The 19,898-nt window shown below is 42.1% G+C and overlaps 1 protein-coding gene and 1 long non-coding RNA gene across 4 annotated transcripts in view; both read left to right on the forward strand.

Moving 5' to 3' along the window:
• LOC309529784 overlaps positions 1-19,898 on the forward strand; it is a 760,251-nt gene that overhangs the window by 436,101 nt on the left and 304,252 nt on the right. The gene's annotated exons all lie outside the window — the stretch shown is intronic.
• The window catches only part of PROX1 (prospero homeobox 1), a 76,853-nt gene that overhangs the window by 29,642 nt on the left and 27,313 nt on the right, over positions 1-19,898 (forward strand). The gene's annotated exons all lie outside the window — the stretch shown is intronic.

The following is a 19,898-nucleotide window of genomic DNA, read 5'->3' on the forward strand; positions in this document are numbered from 1 at the left end:
GGCCTTGGCTCAGCAAGCGATTGTTGCTAACCTGCTGACCTTCCGTAAGCCCCACGGTGGCAAATTCCTTCGTGCTGATGATAAGCATTTTGCACTGTCAGATGCAGGGATGAGGCGAGAGGGGCTTCTGGGAGTTGTCACTCTGTGGCATTGAAGCCTTGTGGCAGTGCGTTGGTATTATCTGCTCAAAGGATGGGCCACATTGTTTGGTATAAGCTGCACAGTGGCGTGGTCAAAAGGGGTGGCAAGGGCTATGGAAGTAGTACTGCGCTAGGTACAAAAACGTGCTCTGAAGCATTTCTAAAGTGATTGCCATCACCATCATCACCACATCTAAGTGATTCAGTTGGAAAGGGACGCAGAAGGTTAGGATGCAGATTTCACTTCTACTCTTACTCATTCACCAGAGCTTTTTATTTCAGTATGTGTTGCCAAAACAAAACAGCCATGGCCCACCAGGCTTATTCTTTATCAAATGTGTGCCCTACCTTGCGGTGGTGGCTAGTGAAGATCCCTCTAGATCAGGGTTTCCCAAACTCGGGTCTCCAGTTGTTTTCGGACTACAACTCCCACCATTCCTAGCTAGCAAGACCAGTGGTCAGGGATGATTGGAATTGTAGTCCAAAAGCAGCTGGAGACCCAAGTTTGGGAAACCCTGTTCTAGATGCTGCTGGACTGTAGCTCCAATTGTCCCTGGCCTTTTATGGGCCATGCTGACTGGGGCTGATGGGAGTTGGAGTCCAGCAACCTCTGGTGGGCCAATGACTACACTACTCTTGGATGGAGCTTCTTCTGAAGAAACCAAGAACAAAAACAAAAGGAAAGTGCATTTGACACCCTCCTAATAACAATTTAGCAGAAGATGAATAAGGGTTATATGTACAATTTCACAATATGAGCCTCTTCTCATAAATCACGTCTCTGTCTGAAAATGTAAAAGCATTAATATGCATTTATATATTGTGTTGCCCTCTTTCTGTCTTTGAGCTACCCATGTGAGTCTTTCTATGTTGCACAGTTTAAAGCATGGAGGAAATGGCTTTTAATTGGGGCAGCCTGAGGCTGCAACATAACACCTATGGTATATTGTTCCCAGTAGTTTGCAATTATCTGATCTGGAGATTGCAGCATAAGTTTTGCCCCCCAATAAGTTAATTTCTTATAACACAGAACCCCTTTCACTTGTGTTCAAATGCATGGCTATGAAATTCCTAATTCATACAAATAGCTGGATGGCAGCTTTAAGACTTCTATCCACAACTCCACGCACTAGGCTGAAAACCTGGACCTGAACAGGCCATTACTGCATATCGTTTAATCTGAAGGTATGCATTCTTGCCTGATCAGCGGCCAGCCCAGGTGACTAGCACTGAAGCAAAAATGACATGTACTGTGGTGTTGAAATTGGATCTGAAGTCCTTGAGCAAATGGAGCATTTTCCATATTTAGCATCATCAGAGTTCCTCCCCTTCATACTTTTATTGCTGATCCTTTAATATAATTGAAGCCTGATATGCCTTTCATCTTAAATAATTTAAATGGATTTTCCTAAACCTTTTCTGCTCGCTTCCTCTTACGGAGTTAACATTCATAACGTATTGAAGAAATGGGGATAAAATCTCATAGAAAAGAAGGGACTCTGGGCGAATTATGGAACCTGTTTTCCTTAAGATCTATTACTCAACATACACCTGCCAGAGCCACAGCACACATGGTGCAAGCGGCATCCCTGTGGACAACACACATGCTTTTTAGACTCATGAATGTCCTTCAGCAGTTCATACGAAACACATCCTCAACCCACTGTGGAGCTGCTAGGGCCTGCCTTTGCTCTAACATACGAGCTGGCTTTTCTGACTTCCTTTCACAATGCCTTGGAGCCGCCAGCAGCTGTTAACAGAACTCAAATAAGATCCTTAACAATCCTCATGCCTCCTTACTTTAGATTTGTCACAATCGCCTCAGGCTCATAGCCAGAGGTAGCTGAAACACCTTGCAGAAGGATTTGGTGACTGAACGAGTAATCTCTCTCTGTTTGCGAGAAGCGTACCAATTTGTTTCTGTGTTTCTGTCATTGGAGGTCAGTTGAAATTGTGAACACATTAGGCTCAGCTGCAACACAAAACTGAACCAAATCATCTTCAGTAGTAAGCAAAACTTACATTCTGATGAATTAAAGATACGCGTGCTGGGGAAGGAGGATTTTCATATGTCCATCCTTGCGCGTTACTGTTTTCACAAATGGTAACTTATAGAGCATCCTACTCCACCGTAATTCATTTATGTTTTCAGCACACATTAAATAGAAGCTCTCCCTCCTAAATAAGCAAAACAAAAAACACCTCAGCGGCTATGTGTGCTGTTTGTGTAATCTCTAGTATGTTTTAAACTCAAGTATCTAAAGACTGCAATTCTAGACACACTTAGAACAAAGCTCCATTGAACTTGCAAGTAGACATCTAGATATGCACTCCAAATGCGATAGAAACATACTTATCCTGGATGGTTTGCAGAGAATATATTAAAGGGATTTCCTGCTTGGCAGGGGGTTGGACTCGATGGCCCTTGTGGTCTCTTCCAACTCTATGATTCTATGATTCTAGAACATGAAAGAGACAGCAGCTTTCTATGGGTTTCTTACATAAGTCACACACACACACATATTATTTGGTTTTAATATTTAATTGTTAGGGTGGATTTAGTTAGCTCTTTGTTCTCCCACCGGCTTTCCCCCAGTTATCTAGTGGTAGTAGCAATGGACCAGTTCCAGTTTATCTTCAACTTCCTTGCCCACCTAAAGATTAGGTAGGCTAGCATATCCAACTTGTGAATGGCCACTGAACATTTTGGGATTTTGCAGAAATCTAATTGCTTGTACGCTGTGAGTGGCAGATCAATTCAACCTAGATGAGGAGCACTTGTTCATATTACACTTTGTTCCGATTGCACTTAGATACAGCTTTCCCCATTGCATTTCATACTTGGGCAAATTTATCTGAGGAGAAAAGAAGTGATTGTGAAATGTACTGGTGGGATTCAACCGAGTTGTTATGTGCATGGAATGAGGTCCACTTGTGAATGAGACCTTTCCCGCTTTGTTCCCCATACCCTTTAAATCTGCTGCAGAGGTTGGGGTGTAAGAGGGGGAAGTCCCATTGCACAAGCAGATCTCATTCTGTGCTGGCATACCCCACTTAGCACTATGTTGAATTCCACCCTATGTACCTGTGTAAATTGCTGTTTCCCCCCTTTAAAACATACAGAATTGGCATTTGGGAAGCAAATTAGCTGCACACCCCCTATCAACATGCATTCCACGCCAGTTGTGGTTCACTGTGAGCTCCTAGATATAAAATAGATACATTGCATAAATACTCATGCATGGATGTGCCTACTTTGCAACTAAAAGTAGCTTTGGGAAGTTGATTTGCATTTGAGAACGGGCATTGAAAACAAGAGTTAAACTCTCCATCCTGCCTTACAAAAATCAGGGCCTTCTGCAGCTGCTTTGAGGAGATAGGAGGAAGGTGTCTGGAAATCCAGTAGCAGAACTCCCATGTCATGTGGCCCTCAGTTATCACGTGCCGTGAGAAGCGTGTAGTTATGCCCATGGTGGGATACAGGAACGAGACTCATGGACTTCCCCTTATGCATATGTTCTGTGTAAATTGGACTTGCTCATGGCAGTCAACCAGCCCTTTTCCATGGTGTGGACCACATCTTCAGAGCCAACCTGCATAGGCACTCTTGCCTGTATACCTGCTTAAAGGCTATACATGCAGTATGGAAGATAAGCCAAAGGCTGACTCATACACCATACAGAGTGTGGAACCTACATATCTGGTACACATGTTGCTGCCTTGTTGTATTTAATTGTTTTGTGGATTAAACGGTATTGGGGATCAACCTGCTAAATGCTATAGCGAACACTATGCTTACAGTAAAGGAAAACAGGTGTGTGAGGAGAGGGGCCATCCCCAGTAGCCCTTCACCCAGACATCGATGCATACAGTGCTCTGCAAACATTTGAAGGAAGGGAACCTTTGCAATCTGGAACCCTGGTTGCTCAAGGTTCCAGATCATGTTCTATATCCCTATAGATGCCTGTTCAGATTTGGCGTGGCCCCACTTCCCCACTTGTGCATGTATTAACTGTATGTAAAACCCCTGAACAAGGCTTGCAGTGTTAATTTTATGGAGAGAGACAGCTGAAAGGTCTCATGAGACATGCTGGAGTATCCTTGGAGCCAAAAGGTAGGCAGCTAAGGATGCTAGTTGTGCAAGCAGCACCTTGTTGCAGTGACTGCCAGTGTGTGCAGGTATTCCTTGCAAAGTCTACCCTCCCCTATTCAATGGAAGTGTCTGCTACATGAGCCCCTAGAAGCTGACAGTTGCATTGAAGCGAGTGGTGGAAGGCTTTCAATGGAGGGGCTTCCTGGTACACTGCTGCACACATGGTGTTTGAAATTAGAAATAAATATATACAATAAGAATGCACGAAATAAAAAGTGGACAGTATAGCCAGTAATATATGCACCTGTTTTATGAGCATGTTTGTTTATAATATGGACATTCGTAGTAGATTTGAATACAATAAATTGTGATATACTTTCATAAATAGTGTTTCAGTCACTGTAATTTCTGACAAGTGGGTAGTCTCTGTTTGCCTTTCATAAGCAATTACTTAGAAATTTAAGCTGAAAAGTCCCTGTGTCATGTGATGGGGAAGAGGTTCACCCCCCTCCGAAAAAAGGGAACTTAAGGAGGAGGTTGAAAGAGGGCCACTCTTTCCCACTTCATTTTCTAGTTGTGTGTGTTTTCCAATGTTCAGATTAGAAGCTGAAAAGGAAGTTGAATGGCCAAGAGAGGAGAAGAGAAATGGGAGCAATATTGGATGCCCAGGCAGGAAAATGGAATAACTAGGGGAGAACCAGAGAGAGAAAAAGTGAGATCTGTAGGGGATGAGGAAAAAGAAATAGAGTGTGTGCGCGCGCACACACACACACACAGATTGGCTGCAGTAAAACAGAGTCTCTTGAAATTGTGTGGTTTTTTCATCCTCCCAATATCACATAACAGAAACATCTGTATCCATTGACTGAAATGAAAAAAAAACCTCATGACTGGTGTTTTCCAGCACTGCCATGACTCAAAAACATGAATACAAGGCATGTATCCTCATAACTTTTACAAGGGTTACTCTGAAAACTACCACCAAATCATTGGTTACCTCTGCATCCAGAGGTGTCCTGTAATTTCTTGGTGCTTTGGTTTTCATCATATGTAAATTTTGTGAAGATCCGTGACAATCTTTGCCTGTAACTTCATCAGTGTTTTTGTAATGCTGGCAAGCACCAGCTCTGTAACTTTTACTGTGGACTGTACCAACACAGACCTTCAGAGCCGACAGGAAAGCCCAGTGTGCGTGCGCTTGCTCTCTGCGTCAGGAAGGGGTGTGTCTGTGTAGAATTACCAAAGGGAGGGGGAAGAGAAGGAAGAGGGTGTGGCACCCTCTCAAAACTTCAAATCTGTCGTGGGCCCCCAAAGGTTGGAAACTTTGGTATAAAGGAATAGATGTAACATTGTGGGCTGGTCATTGTCTAACCAACTACAGTGCGCTATTATTTCTCGGATCTCTCACAATTCTATAATCTTTCAAGTGTATCATTTTCTAAAGTCATGTCTATCGATGCTGATTTAAAATCTTCAAACACGCTCCCCTAATACAATACATGTAACTTAGCATTAACTAAAATGCCAAACTGCTGATTGTTCTACCCATTATATAATGTACGTACTATTTTGCTTTAAGTCTGAAAGTTAACAACAATCCACATACAGACTGCAGAGCATTTCATGCCCCCCTGGCTTTTAGTTTGCTTGGCTAAAGCCTCAGACATATCCCTGTGAAATATGTAAGCGACTTTCACCCTAATGAAACAACGGGTCAAAATTAGCTGAATTTGATTAATTGGTTGTGGTTCTGACTTTCTAACATCCATGGCATGTTTACCAGCAATACTGTTGCAAACATTCTGGAATCAGACTTCAAAAACTATGTAGCACTGTGCATTTAACCTTTGGTACCACCTAGGCTGAGTGCCTGTGCCTTAAAGGATGCCTTAAACCTAGGCTTCACATTTTGAGTGAGAAAGTTCTAACAGGCTACCAGGGCTAAAAATATTATTTTAAAGTATGCAACAAAAAAAGCGGGAGGCATCAGTTTTAAAGAAGTTTGATGCGGCTGTAACAATGATAGGACATTAGTTTGCACTTTGCAATCAGAGTAATAGGACTTCATTTGCACTTTGTTATATATTGAAAATGCCTGGCTACATGTATTCTTCAGACATTTGATAGCAGTCTTAGTTACACGTGCACATTTTTTATTATTATTATTATTATTATTATTATTATTATTATTATTATTATTTCATAATAAGCTCTAATTCCTCTGATGTGCAACAGAAGAATTTGAAACTTAAACATTGGGGTTTGAAAATAATTAAAATATTCCTGCTGGGCTGATTAATTATATCCAAAATCAATGAATGGAAAGATTGCAGAATGGGATTCGTGGCAGAACTTTGTTCCTCTATTTTCCATCAAAAATATAGAGACGTTGTAGCTATCTCGTTGCATCTTAAACAATGTTGATTTTTATTTCTTTAAAAAGTATGAAAACATCCTTCAGGAAGACAGTTTCCCTCAGCTCAGCCAGTATATCTCATTTTATTAAATTCAGTTGCAAAAGTTATGCAAGCATAAAGTGGCGCTGTAACAGGATTGTAAATGCCACTTTTAATTGTCAATGAACCTTGTGTGGACCCCTAATAATAATTATACATTCAATTGTTGTTTCTGGTTCAGCTGAGGAAGTTCTTCCTCAAACAGTATTTAATCAGCTGAACCAGGCATGGCAGTTGAGGGTATATGTAGTTTTTGAGTCAGGAAACTCTCATTTTGTTATTTATCCCCCTTGGATTCAAGGTGTTTGCTGCTACAATGAGATAGGCCTGAAATGATGTGCGGGCTATTTGATTTAATGTCATTAGATTTTCTAGCTCCCTCTGACTATTTTCCCCCATTGGGTTACATTTAAGCACAGCAAGATCAAGTTTTTAAACCTCCTTACTCAACAGCTCTATTAGTTATAATGTACCGTGACCTCTCTCAACATTCTTAAAGAAAAAGATACAGTGTAATGTCACTTTACTTTGCTTATTGTTCTTTGTTGAGGTGAACAAAGCATTTTCTACAGTGGTTATAGCACATAATTATACAGCTTTCAATAGTGGTGTCTTGGCACATATCAAAGTTCAGAAGAGCCTTTAGGAGAGAAAAAAAAGATGTTTTGTGGCAGCCTAGTGAGGGTCTCATCTTTCCTTCAGAAAATAGTTCAAGGCTCTTCTGTCAGGCTTCCTTACTTAGAGCTTTTTCCCCTCCTGCTTCATAAAGTTTAAAGGGGATTCAGTGGAGGTTCTGTGATCTGTTTCCTTTGAAAGATTGTTCCTTTGCACAGAGAGGTCCTTTGACTTCAAGAGTTCACAGATTCATGTCTTTAGGTATCATATGTCTGACCTTATCAGTTACTCTATTTAATGTCGGAGAAAAAGTCTCAAACTCTTTTGTGTTTGTCTGTTTTTCTGCCTCTGTGAAGTGATTTGGCGGAGAGAAGGGGTGGGGGAGAGAGAGAAGGGACCATCCTTTTTAACGCACCACGGCGAGGACGTTTTTTCCTGACTCCAACCTACCCTGTGGCTTTTTTGGCGGGGAAGACGGGGCGCAATTGCCCTTGCCTGCTTTGTGTGTGTGGATAATAGAGCGATACGAGGCCAAGCTTGCGCACACTATATCTAGCTAGGAATCGTCTGCTTTCCTAGCCACCCACCCCTAGATGCAATCTATTGCCTTATTTCTGGTGGCTGCTGCTTTAGCTTTCCAACAGGCTGGGCCATTTAGCAAACACAGAGAGCGAAACGGCTGGAGTTGCTGGGCCAGCAGTAGGCTTTCCCTTTGCTTCGACCTGCCCCAAAGGCTTTGATAATTAATTGTCCTTCAGAGATGAGGAAAGTTCAGAGACAGTGTGTGCAGCAACGTCTATTGTCTGACCTTCAGTTCTCCTCCGTTCGGCTCTTTTCCCTCTCCCCTTCACACCACAAAGGGTTATCAATGGGAGCAGAGAGCAGCCGCTCCTTCTAAGGTCCGCAGGTGGCGGCTGTGGCGCTCTGACAAGAGCCCGGTCATTGTGCTTCCGCCGCCGGCGGATGAAATGGGCTCGGAAAAGTTCTGACAAGCCTTTTCAGAACCCTTTCTCTCTCTCTTCTTTAATGCCATATACATTCTAGCAGAGCTGTTCTGCTAATTCTTTGGGAAATTTAATAGGGTTTCTCCCCACCTCCCTTTCCCCACCCGCCTGCCTGCCTGTCAAAGTGCATGAAAAAAGTTATCATTATGCACATCAGCTGAAATCTTGTATGGCGGCCTAGGCTAACCTGGAGCCCTCTAGGTGTGCTCGGACTACAACTCCCATCAGGCACAGCGGGAGCTGTAGTCCAACAACATCTAGAAGGCATCAGGTTGTTGTAGACTGGTATAGCCATTTAATGCAGGTGGGATTGCTGCTGAATTCAGCATGGCTCCCTTCTGAGCAAGCTTGCATAGATTTGCACCGCGACTTTCATTTTTTAGCCACACACAATTTTAAGAAGGAAGACTGCTATGGATCCATATGCAGAAAACGTGGGTTCATTAGCTGGGTGCGGGAGGAATTGCTAGGTACTTGAACAGCTCAGGGCACATGCATGGAAGTTGTGTATGCTAATTTAGGCACAGATTTAGGTCTCTGGGCAAATTAAGATGGTGGGTGGTGCCTCAACGGCACTGTGCTTTGCTCACAGGTCTGTTGGGCGTTGTTTCTTGGGAAAAAAAAATAAGTTGGGAAGAAAAGGGTAGAATAGACAGGAGACATGGGACTCAGTGCAAAAGGTCCTGTGGAACACCCTCCCATCCTATGTGAAAGAGATAAAGAACTATACAACTTTCAGAAGACAACTGAAGGCAGCCCTGTATTGGGAAGTTTTTAAATTTTATTATGTTTTTATGCATGTTGGAAGCCATTCAGGGTGGCAGGGGTATAAATAAGATGATGATTAGGGCTCAGGGGACCCTGATCCGCCCTGCCCGCCAATAATGCCCCCGTCATTAGGTTGAAGTAAGGGTTGCAGTTACCTATGGGGGGGAAAACTTTTAAGACCCTGCACTGACAAATACGAGAATATTTCCAGTTTAAATTCATTTTTATCTCCACCAGCCAGCAATACACGAAGGGGAAATGTTTAAGGAAAATACTGACGGAATAGTATTGAAAATGTCTAGTTTTTTAAAATAATAATAAAATGTTTGTTTCTGTCTGTGGCAAACCATTGTCCTATATTAAAGATATGTGCACACGCGCACACAGAGAACATCTTTTGCTACCCTTTCAAAATTTGAGTATCCTCAAAATTCTTCAGGTATTTCACCTGAGGAAGAACTCATCATTCAGTGGTGCAACATCTGTTTTGCATGCAGAATGTTCAATCCACAGCATCTGCAGGTAGGGCCAGCAAAGTCACCAGTCTGAAGAACTGGAGAATTGTTGCCGGTCGGTGTCAGCAATACTGAGCTAGATGGACTAATGGCCTGACCCGATATAAAGCAGCATCCTATTTCCCTAGCTCTGAATTCATCACAAATTTGCTTTTGTGAACCTGTAAATGTTATGGTCCTCCATTGAGTTGGCTAGTTGGGAATGTTAAGTGCCTTGGTCAAACCTCATGACCAAGCTAACTTGCACGGAGATGGTGAGTGAAGATGGAAAATCATTTGCTCAATCCATTGCTGTTGTAAATAACTAAACAAATATGGCCTGTCAGTTTTTGGTGACAAAATAGCTAAAGCTATGTTAACTCTGGTATTTCATTAAGGCAGGGAATGCAGTGTGGTTCTCACTAGATGGTGTTGGACTACAACTCCCATCTGCCCCAGCCACTAGTCGAGGATGATGGGAATTGTAGTTCAACATCTAGAGGGAACTACACTGGCTGCCGCTGCCTTAATGATATGGTTTACATAGCTTTATGGTAAATGGTGTGCCACTTCAGGCTCCCTGAGAAATGTGTGCCTAATTAAAATTGTAATAGCCTAATAATATCTATCAAAGAGCAAAGAGGCTGGCGTTTGCCGAGCAGATTATTAATATTGTTTTACCGTCTGTGATTAATTTAGAATCCTCTGTGGCATAATTATTAGGCTCTGTAAAACAAAATGATATACATGTTCTGTTGTTTTCCCTAATGATATAGTAAGCAAAGATTTAGTTAGAAGATGTAGGGAAAGTACACAGAACAGAGCATTGCCTATTTTAATCAAAGTTACAATATAAGGGTGTTCAATACAAAGAAACCGAGGTGGTAGGGAGGGAATATGGCACTAAATTATCTACCGTACAATCTCTCCATTAATTTAATTAACTTTGTATGTCTGTAGAGTTCTAAACACTTGGTTGAAGCTCACATAATCATAATATAAGTGAAGCAGCTGTGAAAAATGTCACTCCCCACATATGTAATCCTCTATTCACTTCCTCAGAAGTAAACTCCATTTAACTCAATGACAATTTTCCTCTGACTAGGATTGTACTGTAAGTAAACCTGGGTTACTCAGGTCCTTGTTATATAATGATTAACTTTCTTATGCAAAAACCTTTTGAAACAAGTTTGTATTATTATCATCATCATCATAATCACCAGTATTATTATTATTATTTTAAAAACAACACCGTAGCAAACTCTCTAACATTTCTCTGATGAAAATAGGGGCATTTTTTTATTATTATTATTATTATTATTATTATTATTATTATTATTATTATACCCCACCCATCTGTCTGGGTTGCCCCAGCCCCTCTGAGTGGCTTCCAACGTATATAAAAATATTGAACATTTAAAAAATCTCCCTATATAGGGCTGCTTTCAGATGTCTTCTAAAGGTTGTATAGTTACTCATCTCCTTTGCTTCGTGGGTCACATAACTCCATACCTTCCAACATTTATCCAATGTAAATAGGGACACGCTAAGGGAAAGCGGGACATTCCAGGATCAAATCAGAAACTGGGATGGCTTTTGTAAATCTAGGACTGTCCCTGGAAAATAGGGACACTTGGAGGGTCTGCTGTAGGTGAAGCAGACACAGCTTACGCAATTAAGGGATCATAAAAATTTAAAGTTAATCTGATGAATTTTTCATTAGACCCAGATGAAAAGGGCCATGTTGAAGCAAACAGCTTCGCTTGGAGTCTCTCCTAGAAGATGCCGACTTGCAGTACTTAACGAACACAAGCAGGTTCTTATTTATTGATTCCCAGTTGTGTAGATAGAGACTGCCACAGCAAACAGTTTGGGAGACAGGGACCATAGGCTGTGCCTCAAGTTAGCACCGGGAGAAAAACTGCTTGCATATTCATAAAGCTGTTGGGATTTCCTTTCTTAGTGCAGAACAGTACCTTGGGAGGAGCTGCTAATAAGTTGTATATTTATAGTAAAGCACTGGAAGTGTTCTGCTCTGTGTAAATACAATGTGCTTCAGATATATTATCCCAGTAGTCATTGAATCAGTGCTGCAGATATTATCCCTACATTACAGATTGGGCTTCGGTGGTGGCTTGCCTCAGGTTCTCCAGTGGTTTATAGAGCTACAATCCCACAAACTCTTAAACTGGGGCAGAAGTACCATTGAAAAACAAAGGGACTTGACTTCTCCGTAAACATGGGACTGCACTGCGAATAACAAGAGATTTGGACTTTGAAACCCTCTAGTCATACTCTTAGCTACTATTACAGTTTTTTGTTGTTGTTTAGTCGTTTAGTCGTGTCCGACTCTTCGTGACCCCATGGACCAGAGCATGCCAGGCACTCCTGTCTTCCACTGCCTCCCGCAGTTTGGTCAAACTCATGTTTGTAGCTTCAAGAACACTGTCCAACCAACTCTTGAAGTAAGAGACAATAGTGATGGGATGGGGAGAGAGAACATTTTGCACATCCAGTCAATATTAGGCACTTTAATTAATTGTACTTCTCACCAGCCATTCAATGAACAGTCCCAAACAGGTTACCAGAAATGTCCCAATTAAAACAAGCGCAATTTACATTGGAACCAGAAACTGAAACCACCAAACAATGGGCGGCAATGAAACAAAACAGTAGCACCGAGGAGCAGTATAGAGCAATGAGGAGGAAGAAAGACATTCTTTGCTGCAGCTCAGTCGGTAGAGCCTAAAATCGTAGAATCATAACATGACACCCTTAATCTCAGTCATGGGTTTGAGCCCTACACTGGACAAAAGTTTCCTGGATTGCAGGGGGTTGTTCTCGTTGGCTCTTGTAGTCCCTTCCAACTCTGCAATTCTATGATTTTATGACTGTGGTTAAATCATTCTTTACTGAAATCAGTGGCCTTGAAAATGTCTTGCTGTGGATGGCTCATGCCCACGTTAAATATATTGAAGTCACAATTTCACAACGTGTACTGAATGGTTGCCATATTTAATGTGCAATCTGGCTTGCATTCCCCTCCCCTGATAATTTCTGAAGAGGAGATAGATAGATAGATAGATAGATAGATAGATAGATAGATAGAGGTATAATTCTTATTTAAATCAATCATTTGAAGATCATTTGAGCAGCTGCAGTCTATAGTGGGTCTTTGATATGTGTTGGACATAGTGGTTATTACCAATACTTTACCCCCCTTTCTTCTTCCCTTCTTCGCCTCTTCTTGCAAAAAGGAGTTTGCCAGACACTGTGGAGCGTTGCTGACATTTCACTTTGCATGCAATGAGGGCAAGGGGAATTAAGAAATTAAGGGGAATTAAGAGGCGGAAGGGGGAGAAACTGCACAGCTAGTTGTGCCGGCTTTGCCCTGCTGAAGATTTCTTTTGCTTGCCTTCTGCATTATGCTCCTGACTTCTTCCAAACTGCCTGGTGGCGGCGACAATAGTGAGGAATGGTTATTCCACCCCCCACTCCCCCATGTGTGTACTAGATGCCTCTAAAGACTCTTATTTATTCCCTCCCATGTCACCTTGTGTACAGTCTGGCCTGTGACACTTATGGTGATTATGTCATTATTTTGCTCTGGGGGCTTTGGCACATCTGCAGAGCTGATGCACATCTTCTTTGTTACACTGGCAAACGTCCCATATTGCAAATGCTTCATTAGCCTTCCTGCCTGCCTGCCTTGCCAGACAAGAATGCCCAAACCCAGGCTTCTTTTCGCTGTGTTCTTTTGTGTACTGTGATGAGCCTTTATTCATCTTCCCAGTTCTTCTCTGTTTTTCCTGAACTCCAGATGTCCTGAGCTCAAGTCTCCCTTAAAAGGATTGTAAGGCAAAGTGGAAGAGGCGGAGCGGATTGTTAACCTCTTCTGACTCAGCCGGAGCTCTCTGCGTCTCCCCACCTTCTACTTTCTTCTTCTTCTGTGTTTTTGGGGTGTGTGCTTTTTTGAGAAAGGAGTGTGCTTCAGTGTGCCTTTATTCACTGAATTTTGCAGCCACCGCTTCCTTGAAAAAAAAATCTAAATTTTCATTTTAAAAACAGGCAAGTTTCTAGTTCTCATGAATGTGGTGGGGAGGTAGGGACTCAGTATGGACTCTTTCTACTAAGTCAGGGATCCCCAAACTTTTTCAGCAGGGGGCTGGTCCCCTGTCCCTCAGACCTTGTGGGGGGCTGGACTATATTTTTTGCGGGGGGGGGGGATGAATGAATTCTTATGCCCCACAAATAACCCAGAGATGCACTTTAAATAAACGGACACATTCTACTCATGTAAAAACACGCTGATTCCCAGACTGTCCACAGGCCGGATTTAGAAGGCAATTGGGCTGGATCCGGCCCCCAGGCCTTAGTTTGCCTACCCATGGACTAAGTGCTTTGAAGCTGAATAGTGTCTGATTAGTGCTTATTACAGGGCAATGGGGGAGGGCTTTAATCATGGCAGGTTGCAATGCTGTTGTGTCCCCATGTATCTGGAGCTGTACAAATGAGATATGAAGAGTGGCAGGTGTCAACGATGCGTGTGAACACAGAAAGCGTGGCTCAAATTGCACTCCCTGTGTTCACACACATACAATTACTGAGGCTTCTAGACTGCCCAGTAAACTCTAGTTCCTTCTCTCACTGCTCCTGCCCGTCTAGTGAAGTCTGAACCACCCTGCTACTACTTAGGGCTTGAATGATAGAGTAGACCCATCCATTAATATTACATCCATGAACAGCATCTTCCCAGTTTTTGTTCCTCTGGCTTCCTCTTCCTGCTCACAAGGATCTTTACCTTTTTGCCCCTTACCTTCTTAGCTCCAAGCAGGGAAAGAAGTGGAAGGAAACACCCAATTTGGGTGGGGGGCGTTGTATGAAAATAAATATGGAAGTAAATCTATGCATGTTTTAATCACTAATTACAATTGACAATTTTTAAATTATAGAATGTGTGGTTTTTTGGCCACAAAATTATATCTGCTCTCCTCTTTATTTTGGTGCTTAGATAATCACTTCCCTGGTTTTATTTTTAAGTACTGGCTTTTGAAAGCATATTTTCCAGTATCTGTTTATTTTTATTATATATAATGCACCACACACACACACACACACACACACACACACACACTGTTTTCATATTTTGCTGATAATGTTTTCTAAAGTGCTGCTTATTGTGAGCAGCATTTTTTTAAATAAAAAATGCTATTCATGCAGTTGCTGATCTGTAAAACTGCAATGTGCTTCTACTTCATTTAAGATTCTAGATATTTGCAGTGTTCCACAGTGTATGAAAATTCAATTCTCATCCTATTTGTATGAACAGGCTGGGGAACATGCTCAACTGTTTACTTCTTGAGTGCTAGCATTCTCTACCCATTAGAGTGGTTGGGGCACCACCATGCTTGTAGCACACCACCCCCCTTGAGTTCTTGAACATTTGAGCCACAAAACTATTCTGGTGGCTGACTGATTTGCAATGAAGCTGTGATCCTGCCACTGCTAACCACACTTGTTGATTCATATAAACCAAATACACAGTTAACATTAAAATGCAATGTTTTCCCCAAGTTGTTTGTTGTACTACAGCTGTAAACTGATTAAAAGAATTGTAGTGAGCTAATGAAACCCATTTTAATGAATTAAATTTGCATGTGATGCAGCAATAGTCTTCAAGAAAAGCAGCACCATTACTTGGGGTTTTTTTAGATGGCATTTTAGAAGAGGCATTCTCTCCTGTTTGAGAGTGAAATGGGAATTTCTCTTCCCAAATTGTGCCTGGTGCTTGCAGTATGCAGAAGCCCTTGTTTTAACTAATTATTTTTAATATATGTGTCACCTAGTTAATCGGGAACACCTTTTTAGTTGATTAAAAAAAAGGATTTTAAACAATTATTCTAATGAATTAATCCATTGTGATCGTGTAGCCTAAGTGTCTTCAGTGAAGAGCCAGTATGTATTTGAACAGGGTTTTTTTTTTACATTTAAAAATGTTATCTGCATTTTAAAGTTTTTGAGAATTTTTCTGAATAAACCGCAACCCATCTAAGATTATTTGCATTTAAACGCTTTAATCCCTTACACAGCAGGGTCCCAGTATAGCTAATTTCTGTGATCAAAACAGCAGACTAAATGATTCAGGTTACAGTCTAATTTTGCTGCTACTGTGTGGTTTCAGTGGCAATTATTTCTCCCAAGCGTTGGGTTCACAAGGCCTGGAAGTGTTGAGCTTCTCAGTGCTCCTATAAATGGGATTAAATCATTGTAGACTGAAGTAGTTTGTTCTAAATAAATAGGTTATGGACTGAGCTGGTAGAAGAGTAAACATTCAACTTAATCCTTGCCCTCCCCCCCTTCTTTTGCTGGTGTTTTTACGAACTGATTCAAACAGGAAATCTATGAAAACTCAATATTAGTATAATGCTGATAAGATCTGGCATATGGTATTTTAAATTGTGAGATCTGTTGGGATTAGAAAATAAGAGTTCTATAAAAGATACTTCTTAGCATGGGTTATCATGCCAGACAAAACTTGAAAGAGAAGTTCAGTCCAGTGGATGATTTGGGACTTTGCTCTGGAGTTGAAAACTACTGGCTACAGATGGTCTTGTGCAAATTATTCTTCCCTTCTTACGTAATGAATAAAATAAAATAAGCCTGGGTGCTTTTTACAGCCACTGCAAACAACTCAGTGAGTAGAATATTAAGATGTAACACGTCTGGAAACATATCATAACATGTATTTCTGAATGATTGATTCTAACTCAAAATAGCTACCAGAACCCCAAAGCACCTTCTACATTGCACCGTGTGAAGAAACATCTTTGTGCAGAAGAGCGCCTAATCTAGTCTGAAGTGGTACAACCTAGAAACATTAGTGAGAATTAGGTATTAAATTAGGCTCAGAGTTTCAGGGAAAGCCTACAAAGTGTGCAAGTCCTTTCTTCTAGTACTCTTGCATCTGGTTGGTTGGTAATGGCTTGGTTTACACATAAAGCTAAACCATGATTCATTAAACTATGGTCTAGTGTTATGTGTGAAACCTCCCAACTTAACTATGGGTAACGATAGCTTGTTAACCATAGTAAAGGTCTATAGTTTGGGTATAAAACTTGAGATGCAGGATGAGACCTAATGACTATAAATTGCAAGGAAGCAGCTTTTGACTAAATATTAGGAGAAACTATCTAGCAACATAAGGGACGCGGGTGGCGCTGTGGGTTAAACCACAGAGTCTAGGGCTTGCCGATCAGAAGGTCGGCGGTTCAAATCCCCACGATGGGGTGAGCTTCCGTTGCTCATTCCCTGCTCCTGCCAACCAACAGTTCGAAAGCACGTCAAAGTGCAAGTAGATAAATAGATACCGCTCCGGCGGGAAGGTAAACGGCGTTTCCGTGCACTGCTCTGGTTTGCCAGAAGAGGCTTAGTCATGCTGGCCACATGACCCGGAAGCTGTACGCTGGCTCCCTCGGCCAATAAAGTGAGATGAGCACCGCAACCCCAGAGTCGGCCACAACTGGACCTAATGGTCAGGGGTCCCTTTACCTTTACTATCTAGCAACAGGAACTGCTTGATAGTGGAAGACTACGTTAGGAGGTGATGGGCTCTTTTTAAGAAGGGACTGGGCAGCTATCTGCCAGGCTTGGGATAGCTGTACCATGCAATCAGTGGCTGCTAACCACTATATTCTACCTCCACGGTTGGAGTTGGCATGCTTCTGAAAACCAGTTGCTAGAAACCAAAGAAGAGAGGCCAGGTCCTGCTTGCGGACTTCCCACAGGCATCTGGTTGGCCACTGTGAGCAAAAGGACGCTGGACTAGGTGGGCCATTGACCTGATCCAGCATTATTTTGCCAGGCTTCCACTGAGCAGTGGGTTGGATTTCGATCGTCTACAATGTTCCTTCCAACTTTGTGATTCAATAACAATGACCCACTTGCAGTTTAGCTTTTAAGTTGGGGCGTTTCGGTCTAGGTCTTAGGAGGTATTTGGCAGAAGATTAGTGAAAGAGCGAGGGTCGATTGTCAAGGGATTTTATCTGTTTCCCCAGGCCATATTGTAAAGCAGAAATCTGGAACAAAAACCAGGGGAACAGGGGTTACCACTGTGGAAATACATCTACGGTGCTTTGGATTTACTTGCTAACTGTAATGTACCGTGTTGCCATATGGGGCACGTAAAGAATACTTCTGCAGATAAAAAGCTTTATTAAAGTTCATAAACATAATCTACTGTAATGCACCATATCCACTTTCACTGTGGGCTTATCTTTTCTGATCGTATCGGGCACTCGCAGACCCTGCCTTTCTCTGTGGGCCAAGTGGCTTTTCTGTTGTGAGAGAAGAGACAGACCCCACAAAAGCAGAATGATCAAGGAACATGCCCGAGTCACGCCACAATGATAATACTAATAATGAATTTATTATTTATACCCAGTCCATCTGGCTGGGTTGCTCCAGCCACTCTGGGCAGCTTCCAACACAAGCAAAAAACATAATATAACATCAAATATTAAAAAATTCCCAATACAGGGCTGCCTTCAGATGTCTTCTAAAAGTTGTGTAGTTCTTTATCTCCTTGACATCTGATGGGAGGGTGTTCCACAGGGAGGGTGCCACTGCCGAGAAGGCCCTCTGCCTGGTTCCCTGAAACTGCACTTCTTGCAGTAGTTCAGTATTGTCTCCACTGACCGGTATCATTCTCAAGGATGGAAAAGCTTTGTCTAGGATCCTCTCCCTGCTGCACCTCTCTTCTGATTTGACTGTGGGCCTGCACTGGTTACCTGCGGGGCCAAGCTGCACATCCTTGTGCATCCGGAAAGCACCTCCACCCATCACAAAGTGTGAAGAGAGACCCACACTCACCAGCCAGGGACACATTCTTTTCATACTTATTAAAATGCCAAGAATTGCTGGCCATTGACCAGCACCGATATTAGAACAGTCAACCGGAACTGGCTACAGCTGCTGTAAATGGTGGATAGAAAAATTCCAGCGAGGCAGGTATGGGAGATAAGAACTGATGGGTTAGAAGCTGTAAGAGCAGGGAACAGGGTAGCTAATCCTTTTAAGGGCGGAAACCCCAACCTTAATAGTTGTTAGGAGATCATTGACAGTTACTACAGTTTTCTCCCAGTTGCTGCTGTAAGTTTTCAGCACCTTATTCCTCTCTCCTGTCCCCACCCATGATGAATATTGTCTCAGGAATGCTGAGTGGGTGGCCAATATTCTCATCCCCATATTGCAAATGGCTGATAAATAATGGCTTGCCTAAGGCTACCCAGTGAGTTACTAGCTCAGCTGAGTTGTTAACTAGAGACTTCCCGCTCATAAGGTATTCTCTTAACGGCAATGTTCCACCATATATATATATATATATATATATATATATATATATATATATGCTTTCGTAGATTTTCACGGGTACAGGAATGCAGGTTTTGGTGTCTTCGGGTGTCTTCCCGTGTAAGAGTCGGGGTGTCTGTGCGACGTTTCGACGAGGTCTCACTCGTCATCTTCAGGCTGGTGCTTTCGGCTTCTTGTTACTGGAACAGAGCAGAATCTGGTGTTTGAGTTTCTATAAATACTGTTGAGGGGTGTGGTGTATAGCCTCCAACGTTCTGGGCAGAGAGGAAGTTCCTAGATTAGTGTGCCTTTTCTTCTTTTGTTCCTTAATTACTTGAGGGATATCTTGAGTGATTTCATGAGTGATATTCTGAATACCACTGGGTGGGTCATTAAGTGTAGATTAGTTGCTAAAGCTTTTGTGTCTTGACCTCTTCACAAGCTCATGAAATCACTCAAGATATCCCTCAAGTAATTAAGGAACAAAAGAAGAAAAGGCACACTAATCTAGGAACTTCCTCTCTGCCCAGAACGTTGGAGGCTATACACCACACCCCTCAACAGTATTTATAGAAACTCAAACACCAGATTCTGCTCTGTTCCAGTAACAAGAAGCCGAAAGCACCAGCCTGAAGATGACGAGTGAGACCTCGTCGAAACGTCGCACAGACACCCCGACTCTTACACGGGAAGACACCCGAAGACACCAAAACCTGCATATATATATATATATATATATATATATATATATATATATATATATATATATATATGCATATGCTTTTCTTTCCTTCTTTTTCCTTTTGCTAAACTCACGATGGTCTTCCATTGCTGTTTCTCCCTGTCATTTTATTTACCCACTTCAAGATCCTAGTCTTTACATGTCAATACCCTTCATCCTTGCTCTGTTATGCCTTGGGACACATCCTCCCCCAGGCTTGTAGTCTAATTCCCTCTCTTTTCCACATAAGAATAGTCAG

Source organism: Podarcis vaucheri (assembly GCF_965113315.1).
Source record: "Podarcis vaucheri genome assembly, chromosome: 3".
Classification (NCBI taxonomy): Eukaryota; Metazoa; Chordata; class Lepidosauria; order Squamata; family Lacertidae; genus Podarcis; species Podarcis vaucheri.